The following is a 14,383-nucleotide window of genomic DNA, read 5'->3' as shown; positions in this document are numbered from 1 at the left end:
CACGCAAGCGATGTGCTTTGATGCGCAGTACGTGGCAGAGTTTGTGCATCCATTTTAAGCGTCTGGAGAGGAGAGTTTGGACAGTAGCGCGAATTCAGCGGGACAATTGGCGGACATGCAAGGGTTGTTAGCTCAGCGGTAGAATTGCCATGCGCAAGTCTCGAAAACTGGCGGTGTTGAGCTCTATCCTCACGGGAGGCATGTTTTGATGCGCAGTTCGGCCACACATTTTTTGGATGTCCTGTCACACCCTTCACCTCCAAGACGGCAGCTCATCCTGGGCTTGAAGAACTGGCAACTCTGCTTCATTTGTTGACGGCTTCAAGGAATGGTCCGTTTTGGGGGGAGATGGTGCCTTGAGGCTCTCTTGATACACAGTACGTGGCAAAGGCAACCCATCCATTGTCTACCGCTTGTCCCTTTCGGGTAAGGCGGAGGTGGGGCAAAACACAGTTTCCCTGACCGGGAATCGAACCCGGGCCGCGGCGGTGAGAGCGCCGAATCCTGACCACTAGACCATCAGGGAGCTGCCACAGAGGTGTCTTGATGAGTGACGCGTGGGTGTATCGGGCTACATTTTCCGCTGCGCCTCGAGAGGAGCGCTTGGGCAATGGCGCGAATTCGTTGAGAAAACTGCCACGTGTGTGAGCATTGGTGGTTCAGTGGTAGAATTCTCGCCTGCCACGCGGGAGACCCGGGTTCGATTCCCGGCCAATGCACGGTTCCTTTATGCGTGGGGTCTTGGGGGGCATTAAGTTTGTTCTCGGTCACGGCCAGACGGCATCAAGATTTGGAACAAGAAGCCTGTGCAAACCAAACTTGGGTTGGACATCGTATCTGCATTAAGTCAAGATGTTGTTGAGAGGAGACTTTGGACAGTGGCGCGAATTCGGCGGGACAATTGGCAGACTTAGAATTGTCGCCTGCCAGCGCCAGTGGGTGACTGAATATATGTTTACAGACATTGCTGGTAAACCCGTGTGTCTTATTAGTGGAGCTAATGTGGCTGTAATTAAGGAATTTAACTTAAGACGGCACTACGAGACAAAAGAAGAATGGTCCGTTTTGGGGGAAGATGGTGTCTTGAGCCTCGCTTGATACACAGTACGTGGCAAAGGCAACCCATCCATTGTCTACCGCTTGTCCCTTTCAGGTAAGCCGGAGCTGGGTCAAAACACCGTTTTTAGGATCTCCTGTGGCACTCTTCACCTCCAAAACCCGTTCAGGGCTTAAATACCTGGGGACTCACCTTTGTTTGTCCAAGCTGAATTTCATTTCTGTGCAGCTTCGAGAAATCGTCCATTTTCAGGTTCCCTGTCAGCCTCGTTGGCGCAGTAGGCAGCGCGTCAGTCTCATAATCTGAAGGTCGTGAGTTCGAGCCTCACACGAGGCAGGTGTTTTGGTACAGAGTTGGTCCATCCATTTTGTACCTCTTCTACCCATTTCGAGGACGCTGGAGCCTTAGAACCACTCCTTTGTAGTGGATTTTCAGCCTCCTCCGATGCGAGATCTAGAACAGGGATCAATCCAAATCATTCTGCCATTGAGCGTGGAAAGCCTTCCCATCTGTTTGATTTCAAGACTCACACGTGGCAGGCGATCCTCCCCTATGGATGTGTGCCGGCCCTCTGAAACCACTTCATCCAACTTTCACCACAATTCCTCTTTCTTTTCTCAGGTCAGAATTGCGGGGCACCACACGTTGGCTCCCAAATGACTCCTACCTGTTATTTCTTCTAGGACACTTTGTCCAGGTAGGGTTAGGCATGTCTTTGCATTGGAAGCGGATGAACAAGGGCTGATAATTGGTTATCAGCAGCTCCCGAGCTGAGTCTCTGGAGGTTGCCTGGAGTTCCTTTGCCAACAGGGTCCATGGAGAGGGATAATTTGAAGTCATTCTTGCCTGACTGTTAAGTTGGAACAAGAAGTCTATGCAAACCAAACTTGGGTTGGACATCGTATCTGCATTAAGTCAAGATGTTGTTGAGAGGAGACTTTGGACAGTGGCGCGAATTCGGCGGGACAATTGGCAGACTTAGAATTGTCGCCTGCCAGCGCCAGTGGGTGACTGAATATATGTTTACAGACATTGCTGGTAAACCCGTGTGTCTTATTAGTGGAGCTAATGTGGCTGTAATTAAGGAATTTAACTTAAGACGGCACTACGAGACAAAAGAAGAATGGTCCGTTTTGGGGGAAGATGGTGTCTTGAGCCTCGCTTGATACACAGTACGTGGCAAAGGCAACCCATCCATTGTCTACCGCTTGTCCCTTTCAGGTAAGCCGGAGCTGGGTCAAAACACCGTTTTTAGGATCTCCTGTGGCACTCTTCACCTCCAAAACCCGTTCAGGGCTTAAATACCTGGGGACTCACCTTTGTTTGTCCAAGCTGAATTTCATTTCTGTGCAGCTTCGAGAAATCGTCCATTTTCAGGTTCCCTGTCAGCCTCGTTGGCGCAGTAGGCAGCGCGTCAGTCTCATAATCTGAAGGTCGTGAGTTCGAGCCTCACACGAGGCAGGTGTTTTGGTACAGAGTTGGTCCATCCATTTTGTACCTCTTCTACCCATTTCGAGGACGCTGGAGCCTTAGAACCACTCCTTTGTAGTGGATTTTCAGCCTCCTCCGATGCGAGATCTAGAACAGGGATCAATCCAAATCATTCTGCCATTGAGCGTGGAAAGCCTTCCCATCTGTTTGATTTCAAGACTCACACGTGGCAGGCGATCCTCCCCTATGGATGTGTGCCGGCCCTCTGAAACCACTTCATCCAACTTTCACCACAATTCCTCTTTCTTTTCTCAGGTCAGAATTGCGGGGCACCACACGTTGGCTCCCAAATGACTCCTACCTGTTATTTCTTCTAGGACACTTTGTCCAGGTAGGGTTAGGCATGTCTTTGCATTGGAAGCGGATGAACAAGGGCTGATAATTGGTTATCAGCAGCTCCCGAGCTGAGTCTCTGGAGGTTGCCTGGAGTTCCTTTGCCAACAGGGTCCATGGAGAGGGATAATTTGAAGTCATTCTTGCCTGACTGTTAAGTTGGAACAAGAAGTCTATGCAAACCAAACTTGGGTTGGACATCGTATCGGCATTAAGTCAAGATGTTGTTGAGAGTAGACTTTGGAGAGTGGCGCGAATTCGACGAGACAATTGGCAGACTTGTAAGGGCTGGTGGCTGAGCGGTAGAACTGTCGCCTGCCACATGTGAATCACGAAATCAGAAGGTAGTGACTTGTAGCCTCACGCAAGCGATGTGCTTTGATGCGCAGTACGTGGCAGAGTTTGTGCATCCATTTTAAGCGTCTGGAGAGGAGAGTTTGGACAGTAGCGCGAATTCAGCGGGACAATTGGCGGACATGCAAGGGTTGTTAGCTCAGCGGTAGAATTGTCGCCTGCCATGCGCAAGTCTCGAAAACTGGCGGTGTTGAGCTCTATCCTCACGGGAGGCATGTTTTGATGCGCAGTTCGGCCACACATTTTTTGGATGTCCTGTCACACCCTTCACCTCCAAGACGGCAGCTCATCCTGGGCTTGAAGAACTGGCAACTCTGCTTCATTTGTTGACGGCTTCAAGGAATGGTCCGTTTTGGGGGGAGATGGTGCCTTGAGGCTCTCTTGATACACAGTACGTGGCAAAGGCAACCCATCCATTGTCTACCGCTTGTCCCTTTCGGGTAAGGCGGAGGTGGGGCAAAACACAGTTTCCCTGACCGGGAATCGAACCCGGGCCGCGGCGGTGAGAGCGCCGAATCCTGACCACTAGACCATCAGGGAGCTGCCACAGAGGTGTCTTGATGAGTGACGCGTGGGTGTATCGGGCTACATTTTCCGCTGCGCCTCGAGAGGAGCGCTTGGGCAATGGCGCGAATTCGTTGAGAAAACTGCCACGTGTGTGAGCATTGGTGGTTCAGTGGTAGAATTCTCGCCTGCCACGCGGGAGACCCGGGTTCGATTCCCGGCCAATGCACGGTTCCTTTATGCGTGGGGTCTTGGGGGGCATTAAGTTTGTTCTCGGTCACGGCCAGACGGCATCAAGATTTGGAACAAGAAGCCTGTGCAAACCAAACTTGGGTTGGACATCGTATCTGCATTAAGTCAAGATGTTGTTGAGAGGAGACTTTGGACAGTGGCGCGAATTCGGCGGGACAATTGGCAGACTTAGAATTGTCGCCTGCCAGCGCCAGTGGGTGACTGAATATATGTTTACAGACATTGCTGGTAAACCCGTGTGTCTTATTAGTGGAGCTAATGTGGCTGTAATTAAGGAATTTAACTTAAGACGGCACTACGAGACAAAAGAAGAATGGTCCGTTTTGGGGGAAGATGGTGTCTTGAGCCTCGCTTGATACACAGTACGTGGCAAAGGCAACCCATCCATTGTCTACCGCTTGTCCCTTTCAGGTAAGCCGGAGCTGGGTCAAAACACCGTTTTTAGGATCTCCTGTGGCACTCTTCACCTCCAAAACCCGTTCAGGGCTTAAATACCTGGGGACTCACCTTTGTTTGTCCAAGCTGAATTTCATTTCTGTGCAGCTTCGAGAAATCGTCCATTTTCAGGTTCCCTGTCAGCCTCGTTGGCGCAGTAGGCAGCGCGTCAGTCTCATAATCTGAAGGTCGTGAGTTCGAGCCTCACACGAGGCAGGTGTTTTGGTACAGAGTTGGTCCATCCATTTTGTACCTCTTCTACCCATTTCGAGGACGCTGGAGCCTTAGAACCACTCCTTTGTAGTGGATTTTCAGCCTCCTCCGATGCGAGATCTAGAACAGGGATCAATCCAAATCATTCTGCCATTGAGCGTGGAAAGCCTTCCCATCTGTTTGATTTCAAGACTCACACGTGGCAGGCGATCCTCCCCTATGGATGTGTGCCGGCCCTCTGAAACCACTTCATCCAACTTTCACCACAATTCCTCTTTCTTTTCTCAGGTCAGAATTGCGGGGAACCACACGTTGGCTCCCAAATGACTCCTACCTGTTATTTCTTCTAGGACACTTTGTCCAGGTAGGGTTAGGCATGTCTTTGCATTGGAAGCGGATGAACAAGGGCTGATAATTGGTTATCAGCAGCTCCCGAGCTGAGTCTCTGGAGGTTGCCTGGAGTTCCTTTGCCAACAGGGTCCATGGAGAGGGATAATTTGAAGTCATTCTTGCCTGACTGTTAAGTTGGAACAAGAAGTCTATGCAAACCAAACTTGGGTTGGACATCGTATCGGCATTAAGTCAAGATGTTGTTGAGAGTAGACTTTGGAGAGTGGCGCGAATTCGACGAGACAATTGGCAGACTTGTAAGGGCTGGTGGCTGAGCGGTAGAACTGTCGCCTGCCACATGTGAATCACGAAATCAGAAGGTAGTGACTTGTAGCCTCACGCAAGCGATGTGCTTTGATGCGCAGTACGTGGCAGAGTTTGTGCATCCATTTTAAGCGTCTGGAGAGGAGAGTTTGGACAGTAGCGCGAATTCAGCGGGACAATTGGCGGACATGCAAGGGTTGTTAGCTCAGCGGTAGAATTGTCGCCTGCCATGCGCAAGTCTCGAAAACTGGCGGTGTTGAGCTCTATCCTCACGGGAGGCATGTTTTGATGCGCAGTTCGGCCACACATTTTTTGGATGTCCTGTCACACCCTTCACCTCCAAGACGGCAGCTCATCCTGGGCTTGAAGAACTGGCAACTCTGCTTCATTTGTTGACGGCTTCAAGGAATGGTCCGTTTTGGGGGGAGATGGTGCCTTGAGGCTCTCTTGATACACAGTACGTGGCAAAGGCAACCCATCCATTGTCTACCGCTTGTCCCTTTCGGGTAAGGCGGAGGTGGGGCAAAACACAGTTTCCCTGACCGGGAATCGAACCCGGGCCGCGGCGGTGAGAGCGCCGAATCCTGACCACTAGACCATCAGGGAGCTGCCACAGAGGTGTCTTGATGAGTGACGCGTGGGTGTATCGGGCTACATTTTCCGCTGCGCCTCGAGAGGAGCGCTTGGGCAATGGCGCGAATTCGTTGAGAAAACTGCCACGTGTGTGAGCATTGGTGGTTCAGTGGTAGAATTCTCGCCTGCCACGCGGGAGACCCGGGTTCGATTCCCGGCCAATGCACGGTTCCTTTATGCGTGGGGTCTTGGGGGGCATTAAGTTTGTTCTCGGTCACGGCCAGACGGCATCAAGATTTGGAACAAGAAGCCTGTGCAAACCAAACTTGGGTTGGACATCGTATCTGCATTAAGTCAAGATGTTGTTGAGAGGAGACTTTGGACAGTGGCGCGAATTCGGCGGGACAATTGGCAGACTTAGAATTGTCGCCTGCCAGCGCCAGTGGGTGACTGAATATATGTTTACAGACATTGCTGGTAAACCCGTGTGTCTTATTAGTGGAGCTAATGTGGCTGTAATTAAGGAATTTAACTTAAGACGGCACTACGAGACAAAAGAAGAATGGTCCGTTTTGGGGGAAGATGGTGTCTTGAGCCTCGCTTGATACACAGTACGTGGCAAAGGCAACCCATCCATTGTCTACCGCTTGTCCCTTTCAGGTAAGCCGGAGCTGGGTCAAAACACCGTTTTTAGGATCTCCTGTGGCACTCTTCACCTCCAAAACCCGTTCAGGGCTTAAATACCTGGGGACTCACCTTTGTTTGTCCAAGCTGAATTTCATTTCTGTGCAGCTTCGAGAAATCGTCCATTTTCAGGTTCCCTGTCAGCCTCGTTGGCGCAGTAGGCAGCGCGTCAGTCTCATAATCTGAAGGTCGTGAGTTCGAGCCTCACACGAGGCAGGTGTTTTGGTACAGAGTTGGTCCATCCATTTTGTACCTCTTCTACCCATTTCGAGGACGCTGGAGCCTTAGAACCACTCCTTTGTAGTGGATTTTCAGCCTCCTCCGATGCGAGATCTAGAACAGGGATCAATCCAAATCATTCTGCCATTGAGCGTGGAAAGCCTTCCCATCTGTTTGATTTCAAGACTCACACGTGGCAGGCGATCCTCCCCTATGGATGTGTGCCGGCCCTCTGAAACCACTTCATCCAACTTTCACCACAATTCCTCTTTCTTTTCTCAGGTCAGAATTGCGGGGCACCACACGTTGGCTCCCAAATGACTCCTACCTGTTATTTCTTCTAGGACACTTTGTCCAGGTAGGGTTAGGCATGTCTTTGCATTGGAAGCGGATGAACAAGGGCTGATAATTGGTTATCAGCAGCTCCCGAGCTGAGTCTCTGGAGGTTGCCTGGAGTTCCTTTGCCAACAGGGTCCATGGAGAGGGATAATTTGAAGTCATTCTTGCCTGACTGTTAAGTTGGAACAAGAAGTCTATGCAAACCAAACTTGGGTTGGACATCGTATCGGCATTAAGTCAAGATGTTGTTGAGAGTAGACTTTGGAGAGTGGCGCGAATTCGACGAGACAATTGGCAGACTTGTAAGGGCTGGTGGCTGAGCGGTAGAACTGTCGCCTGCCACATGTGAATCACGAAATCAGAAGGTAGTGACTTGTAGCCTCACGCAAGCGATCTGCTTTGATGCGCAGTACGTGGCAGAGTTTGTGCATCCATTTTAAGCGTCTGGAGAGGAGAGTTTGGACAGTAGCGCGAATTCAGCGGGACAATTGGCGGACATGCAAGGGTTGTTAGCTCAGCGGTAGAATTGTCGCCTGCCATGCGCAAGTCTCGAAAACTGGCGGTGTTGAGCTCTATCCTCACGGGAGGCATGTTTTGATGCGCAGTTCGGCCACACATTTTTTGGATGTCCTGTCACACCCTTCACCTCCAAGACGGCAGCTCATCCTGGGCTTGAAGAACTGGCAACTCTGCTTCATTTGTTGACGGCTTCAAGGAATGGTCCGTTTTGGGGGGAGATGGTGCCTTGAGGCTCTCTTGATACACAGTACGTGGCAAAGGCAACCCATCCATTGTCTACCGCTTGTCCCTTTCGGGTAAGGCGGAGGTGGGGCAAAACACAGTTTCCCTGACCGGGAATCGAACCCGGGCCGCGGCGGTGAGAGCGCCGAATCCTGACCACTAGACCATCAGGGAGCTGCCACAGAGGTGTCTTGATGAGTGACGCGTGGGTGTATCGGGCTACATTTTCCGCTGCGCCTCGAGAGGAGCGCTTGGGCAATGGCGCGAATTCGTTGAGAAAACTGCCACGTGTGTGAGCATTGGTGGTTCAGTGGTAGAATTCTCGCCTGCCACGCGGGAGACCCGGGTTCGATTCCCGGCCAATGCACGGTTCCTTTATGCGTGGGGTCTTGGGGGGCATTAAGTTTGTTCTCGGTCACGGCCAGACGGCATCAAGATTTGGAACAAGAAGCCTGTGCAAACCAAACTTGGGTTGGACATCGTATCTGCATTAAGTCAAGATGTTGTTGAGAGGAGACTTTGGACAGTGGCGCGAATTCGGCGGGACAATTGGCAGACTTAGAATTGTCGCCTGCCAGCGCCAGTGGGTGACTGAATATATGTTTACAGACATTGCTGGTAAACCCGTGTGTCTTATTAGTGGAGCTAATGTGGCTGTAATTAAGGAATTTAACTTAAGACGGCACTACGAGACAAAAGAAGAATGGTCCGTTTTGGGGGAAGATGGTGTCTTGAGCCTCGCTTGATACACAGTACGTGGCAAAGGCAACCCATCCATTGTCTACCGCTTGTCCCTTTCAGGTAAGCCGGAGCTGGGTCAAAACACCGTTTTTAGGATCTCCTGTGGCACTCTTCACCTCCAAAACCCGTTCAGGGCTTAAATACCTGGGGACTCACCTTTGTTTGTCCAAGCTGAATTTCATTTCTGTGCAGCTTCGAGAAATCGTCCATTTTCAGGTTCCCTGTCAGCCTCGTTGGCGCAGTAGGCAGCGCGTCAGTCTCATAATCTGAAGGTCGTGAGTTCGAGCCTCACACGAGGCAGGTGTTTTGGTACAGAGTTGGTCCATCCATTTTGTACCTCTTCTACCCATTTCGAGGACGCTGGAGCCTTAGAACCACTCCTTTGTAGTGGATTTTCAGCCTCCTCCGATGCGAGATCTAGAACAGGGATCAATCCAAATCATTCTGCCATTGAGCGTGGAAAGCCTTCCCATCTGTTTGATTTCAAGACTCACACGTGGCAGGCGATCCTCCCCTATGGATGTGTGCCGGCCCTCTGAAACCACTTCATCCAACTTTCACCACAATTCCTCTTTCTTTTCTCAGGTCAGAATTGCGGGGCACCACACGTTGGCTCCCAAATGACTCCTACCTGTTATTTCTTCTAGGACACTTTGTCCAGGTAGGGTTAGGCATGTCTTTGCATTGGAAGCGGATGAACAAGGGCTGATAATTGGTTATCAGCAGCTCCCGAGCTGAGTCTCTGGAGGTTGCCTGGAGTTCCTTTGCCAACAGGGTCCATGGAGAGGGATAATTTGAAGTCATTCTTGCCTGACTGTTAAGTTGGAACAAGAAGTCTATGCAAACCAAACTTGGGTTGGACATCGTATCGGCATTAAGTCAAGATGTTGTTGAGAGTAGACTTTGGAGAGTGGCGCGAATTCGACGAGACAATTGGCAGACTTGTAAGGGCTGGTGGCTGAGCGGTAGAACTGTCGCCTGCCACATGTGAATCACGAAATCAGAAGGTAGTGACTTGTAGCCTCACGCAAGCGATGTGCTTTGATGCGCAGTACGTGGCAGAGTTTGTGCATCCATTTTAAGCGTCTGGAGAGGAGAGTTTGGACAGTAGCGCGAATTCAGCGGGACAATTGGCGGACATGCAAGGGTTGTTAGCTCAGCGGTAGAATTGTCGCCTGCCATGCGCAAGTCTCGAAAACTGGCGGTGTTGAGCTCTATCCTCACGGGAGGCATGTTTTGATGCGCAGTTCGGCCACACATTTTTTGGATGTCCTGTCACACCCTTCACCTCCAAGACGGCAGCTCATCCTGGGCTTGAAGAACTGGCAACTCTGCTTCATTTGTTGACGGCTTCAAGGAATGGTCCGTTTTGGGGGGAGATGGTGCCTTGAGGCTCTCTTGATACACAGTACGTGGCAAAGGCAACCCATCCATTGTCTACCGCTTGTCCCTTTCGGGTAAGGCGGAGGTGGGGCAAAACACAGTTTCCCTGACCGGGAATCGAACCCGGGCCGCGGCGGTGAGAGCGCCGAATCCTGACCACTAGACCATCAGGGAGCTGCCACAGAGGTGTCTTGATGAGTGACGCGTGGGTGTATCGGGCTACATTTTCCGCTGCGCCTCGAGAGGAGCGCTTGGGCAATGGCGCGAATTCGTTGAGAAAACTGCCACGTGTGTGAGCATTGGTGGTTCAGTGGTAGAATTCTCGCCTGCCACGCGGGAGACCCGGGTTCGATTCCCGGCCAATGCACGGTTCCTTTATGCGTGGGGTCTTGGGGGGCATTAAGTTTGTTCTCGGTCACGGCCAGACGGCATCAAGATTTGGAACAAGAAGCCTGTGCAAACCAAACTTGGGTTGGACATCGTATCTGCATTAAGTCAAGATGTTGTTGAGAGGAGACTTTGGACAGTGGCGCGAATTCGGCGGGACAATTGGCAGACTTAGAATTGTCGCCTGCCAGCGCCAGTGGGTGACTGAATATATGTTTACAGACATTGCTGGTAAACCCGTGTGTCTTATTAGTGGAGCTAATGTGGCTGTAATTAAGGAATTTAACTTAAGACGGCACTACGAGACAAAAGAAGAATGGTCCGTTTTGGGGGAAGATGGTGTCTTGAGCCTCGCTTGATACACAGTACGTGGCAAAGGCAACCCATCCATTGTCTACCGCTTGTCCCTTTCAGGTAAGCCGGAGCTGGGTCAAAACACCGTTTTTAGGATCTCCTGTGGCACTCTTCACCTCCAAAACCCGTTCAGGGCTTAAATACCTGGGGACTCACCTTTGTTTGTCCAAGCTGAATTTCATTTCTGTGCAGCTTCGAGAAATCGTCCATTTTCAGGTTCCCTGTCAGCCTCGTTGGCGCAGTAGGCAGCGCGTCAGTCTCATAATCTGAAGGTCGTGAGTTCGAGCCTCACACGAGGCAGGTGTTTTGGTACAGAGTTGGTCCATCCATTTTGTACCTCTTCTACCCATTTCGAGGACGCTGGAGCCTTAGAACCACTCCTTTGTAGTGGATTTTCAGCCTCCTCCGATGCGAGATCTAGAACAGGGATCAATCCAAATCATTCTGCCATTGAGCGTGGAAAGCCTTCCCATCTGTTTGATTTCAAGACTCACACGTGGCAGGCGATCCTCCCCTATGGATGTGTGCCGGCCCTCTGAAACCACTTCATCCAACTTTCACCACAATTCCTCTTTCTTTTCTCAGGTCAGAATTGCGGGGCACCACACGTTGGCTCCCAAATGACTCCTACCTGTTATTTCTTCTAGGACACTTTGTCCAGGTAGGGTTAGGCATGTCTTTGCATTGGAAGCGGATGAACAAGGGCTGATAATTGGTTATCAGCAGCTCCCGAGCTGAGTCTCTGGAGGTTGCCTGGAGTTCCTTTGCCAACAGGGTCCATGGAGAGGGATAATTTGAAGTCATTCTTGCCTGACTGTTAAGTTGGAACAAGAAGTCTATGCAAACCAAACTTGGGTTGGACATCGTATCGGCATTAAGTCAAGATGTTGTTGAGAGTAGACTTTGGAGAGTGGCGCGAATTCGACGAGACAATTGGCAGACTTGTAAGGGCTGGTGGCTGAGCGGTAGAACTGTCGCCTGCCACATGTGAATCACGAAATCAGAAGGTAGTGACTTGTAGCCTCACGCAAGCGATGTGCTTTGATGCGCAGTACGTGGCAGAGTTTGTGCATCCATTTTAAGCGTCTGGAGAGGAGAGTTTGGACAGTAGCGCGAATTCAGCGGGACAATTGGCGGACATGCAAGGGTTGTTAGCTCAGCGGTAGAATTGCCATGCGCAAGTCTCGAAAACTGGCGGTGTTGAGCTCTATCCTCACGGGAGGCATGTTTAGATGCGCAGTTCGGCCACACATTTTTTGGATGTCCTGTCACACCCTTCACCTCCAAGACGGCAGCTCATCCTGGGCTTGAAGAACTGGCAACTCTGCTTCATTTGTTGACGGCTTCAAGGAATGGTCCGTTTTGGGGGGAGATGGTGCCTTGAGGCTCTCTTGATACACAGTACGTGGCAAAGGCAACCCATCCATTGTCTACCGCTTGTCCCTTTCGGGTAAGGCGGAGGTGGGGCAAAACACAGTTTCCCTGACCGGGAATCGAACCCGGGCCGCGGCGGTGAGAGCGCCGAATCCTGACCACTAGACCATCAGGGAGCTGCCACAGAGGTGTCTTGATGAGTGACGCGTGGGTGTATCGGGCTACATTTTCCGCTGCGCCTCGAGAGGAGCGCTTGGGCAATGGCGCGAATTCGTTGAGAAAACTGCCACGTGTGTGAGCATTGGTGGTTCAGTGGTAGTATTCTCGCCTGCCACGCGGGAGACCCGGGTTCGATTCCCGGCCAATGCACGGTTCCTTTATGCGTGGGGTCTTGGGGGGCATTAAGTTTGTTCTCGGTCACGGCCAGACGGCATCAAGATTTGGAACAAGAAGCCTGTGCAAACCAAACTTGGGTTGGACATCGTATCTGCATTAAGTCAAGATGTTGTTGAGAGGAGACTTTGGACAGTGGCGCGAATTCGGCGGGACAATTGGCAGACTTAGAATTGTCGCCTGCCAGCGCCAGTGGGTGACTGAATATATGTTTACAGACATTGCTGGTAAACCCGTGTGTCTTATTAGTGGAGCTAATGTGGCTGTAATTAAGGAATTTAACTTAAGACGGCACTACGAGACAAAAGAAGAATGGTCCGTTTTGGGGGAAGATGGTGTCTTGAGCCTCGCTTGATACACAGTACGTGGCAAAGGCAACCCATCCATTGTCTACCGCTTGTCCCTTTCAGGTAAGCCGGAGCTGGGTCAAAACACCGTTTTTAGGATCTCCTGTGGCACTCTTCACCTCCAAAACCCGTTCAGGGCTTAAATACCTGGGGACTCACCTTTGTTTGTCCAAGCTGAATTTCATTTCTGTGCAGCTTCGAGAAATCGTCCATTTTCAGGTTCCCTGTCAGCCTCGTTGGCGCAGTAGGCAGCGCGTCAGTCTCATAATCTGAAGGTCGTGAGTTCGAGCCTCACACGAGGCAGGTGTTTTGGTACAGAGTTGGTCCATCCATTTTGTACCTCTTCTACCCATTTCGAGGACGCTGGAGCCTTAGAACCACTCCTTTGTAGTGGATTTTCAGCCTCCTCCGATGCGAGATCTAGAACAGGGATCAATCCAAATCATTCTGCCATTGAGCGTGGAAAGCCTTCCCATCTGTTTGATTTCAAGACTCACACGTGGCAGGCGATCCTCCCCTATGGATGTGTGCCGGCCCTCTGAAACCACTTCATCCAACTTTCACCACAATTCCTCTTTCTTTTCTCAGGTCAGAATTGCGGGGCACCACACGTTGGCTCCCAAATGACTCCTACCTGTTATTTCTTCTAGGACACTTTGTCCAGGTAGGGTTAGGCATGTCTTTGCATTGGAAGCGGATGAACAAGGGCTGATAATTGGTTATCAGCAGCTCCCGAGCTGAGTCTCTGGAGGTTGCCTGGAGTTCCTTTGCCAACAGGGTCCATGGAGAGGGATAATTTGAAGTCATTCTTGCCTGACTGTTAAGTTGGAACAAGAAGTCTATGCAAACCAAACTTGGGTTGGACATCGTATCGGCATTAAGTCAAGATGTTGTTGAGAGTAGACTTTGGAGAGTGGCGCGAATTCGACGAGACAATTGGCAGACTTGTAAGGGCTGGTGGCTGAGCGGTAGAACTGTCGCCTGCCACATGTGAATCACGAAATCAGAAGGTAGTGACTTGTAGCCTCACGCAAGCGATGTGCTTTGATGCGCAGTACGTGGCAGAGTTTGTGCATCCATTTTAAGCGTCTGGAGAGGAGAGTTTGGACAGTAGCGCGAATTCAGCGGGACAATTGGCGGACATGCAAGGGTTGTTAGCTCAGCGGTAGAATTGCCATGCGCAAGTCTCGAAAACTGGCGGTGTTGAGCTCTATCCTCACGGGAGGCATGTTTAGATGCGCAGTTCGGCCACACATTTTTTGGATGTCCTGTCACACCCTTCACCTCCAAGACGGCAGCTCATCCTGGGCTTGAAGAACTGGCAACTCTGCTTCATTTGTTGACGGCTTCAAGGAATGGTCCGTTTTGGGGGGAGATGGTGCCTTGAGGCTCTCTTGATACACAGTACGTGGCAAAGGCAACCCATCCATTGTCTACCGCTTGTCCCTTTCGGGTAAGGCGGAGGTGGGGCAAAACACAGTTTCCCTGACCGGGAATCGAACCCGGGCCGCGGCGGTGAGAGCGCCGAATCCTGACCACTAGACCATCAGGGAGC

The 14,383-nt window shown here is 51.1% G+C and overlaps 14 non-coding genes across 14 annotated transcripts; 7 read left to right on the top strand and 7 right to left on the bottom strand.

The window, feature by feature from the left end:
• Window positions 1-454: 454 nt before the first annotated feature.
• trnae-cuc (transfer RNA glutamic acid (anticodon CUC)) lies at window positions 455-526 on the bottom strand. Its single transcript has one exon. It is a non-coding gene; the product is annotated as a tRNA-Glu (tRNA).
• A 794-nt stretch (window positions 527-1,320) lies between these two features.
• On the top strand, window positions 1,321-1,393 carry trnam-cau (transfer RNA methionine (anticodon CAU)). Its single transcript has one exon. It is a non-coding gene; the product is annotated as a tRNA-Met (tRNA).
• Window positions 1,394-2,445: 1,052 nt separating this feature from the next.
• Window positions 2,446-2,518, top strand: trnam-cau (transfer RNA methionine (anticodon CAU)). Its single transcript has one exon. It is a non-coding gene; the product is annotated as a tRNA-Met (tRNA).
• A 1,185-nt stretch (window positions 2,519-3,703) lies between these two features.
• On the bottom strand, window positions 3,704-3,775 carry trnae-cuc (transfer RNA glutamic acid (anticodon CUC)). Its single transcript has one exon. It is a non-coding gene; the product is annotated as a tRNA-Glu (tRNA).
• Window positions 3,776-4,569: 794 nt separating this feature from the next.
• Window positions 4,570-4,642, top strand: trnam-cau (transfer RNA methionine (anticodon CAU)). The gene has a single exon. It is a non-coding gene; the product is annotated as a tRNA-Met (tRNA).
• A 1,185-nt stretch (window positions 4,643-5,827) lies between these two features.
• On the bottom strand, window positions 5,828-5,899 carry trnae-cuc (transfer RNA glutamic acid (anticodon CUC)). The gene has a single exon. It is a non-coding gene; the product is annotated as a tRNA-Glu (tRNA).
• Window positions 5,900-6,693: 794 nt separating this feature from the next.
• Window positions 6,694-6,766, top strand: trnam-cau (transfer RNA methionine (anticodon CAU)). The gene has a single exon. It is a non-coding gene; the product is annotated as a tRNA-Met (tRNA).
• Window positions 6,767-7,951: 1,185 nt separating this feature from the next.
• On the bottom strand, window positions 7,952-8,023 carry trnae-cuc (transfer RNA glutamic acid (anticodon CUC)). Its single transcript has one exon. It is a non-coding gene; the product is annotated as a tRNA-Glu (tRNA).
• A 794-nt stretch (window positions 8,024-8,817) lies between these two features.
• Window positions 8,818-8,890, top strand: trnam-cau (transfer RNA methionine (anticodon CAU)). Its single transcript has one exon. It is a non-coding gene; the product is annotated as a tRNA-Met (tRNA).
• A 1,185-nt stretch (window positions 8,891-10,075) lies between these two features.
• Window positions 10,076-10,147, bottom strand: trnae-cuc (transfer RNA glutamic acid (anticodon CUC)). The gene has a single exon. It is a non-coding gene; the product is annotated as a tRNA-Glu (tRNA).
• A 794-nt stretch (window positions 10,148-10,941) lies between these two features.
• trnam-cau (transfer RNA methionine (anticodon CAU)) lies at window positions 10,942-11,014 on the top strand. Its single transcript has one exon. It is a non-coding gene; the product is annotated as a tRNA-Met (tRNA).
• A 1,178-nt stretch (window positions 11,015-12,192) lies between these two features.
• Window positions 12,193-12,264, bottom strand: trnae-cuc (transfer RNA glutamic acid (anticodon CUC)). Its single transcript has one exon. It is a non-coding gene; the product is annotated as a tRNA-Glu (tRNA).
• A 794-nt stretch (window positions 12,265-13,058) lies between these two features.
• Window positions 13,059-13,131, top strand: trnam-cau (transfer RNA methionine (anticodon CAU)). Its single transcript has one exon. It is a non-coding gene; the product is annotated as a tRNA-Met (tRNA).
• A 1,178-nt stretch (window positions 13,132-14,309) lies between these two features.
• Window positions 14,310-14,381, bottom strand: trnae-cuc (transfer RNA glutamic acid (anticodon CUC)). The gene has a single exon. It is a non-coding gene; the product is annotated as a tRNA-Glu (tRNA).
• Window positions 14,382-14,383: the final 2 nt, after the last annotated feature.

This window comes from Astatotilapia calliptera, chromosome 23, assembly GCF_964374335.1.
Source record: "Astatotilapia calliptera chromosome 23, fAstCal68.1, whole genome shotgun sequence".
Taxonomy (NCBI): domain Eukaryota; kingdom Metazoa; phylum Chordata; class Actinopteri; order Cichliformes; family Cichlidae; genus Astatotilapia; species Astatotilapia calliptera.
This window is presented reverse-complemented; position numbering and strand designations above follow the sequence as displayed.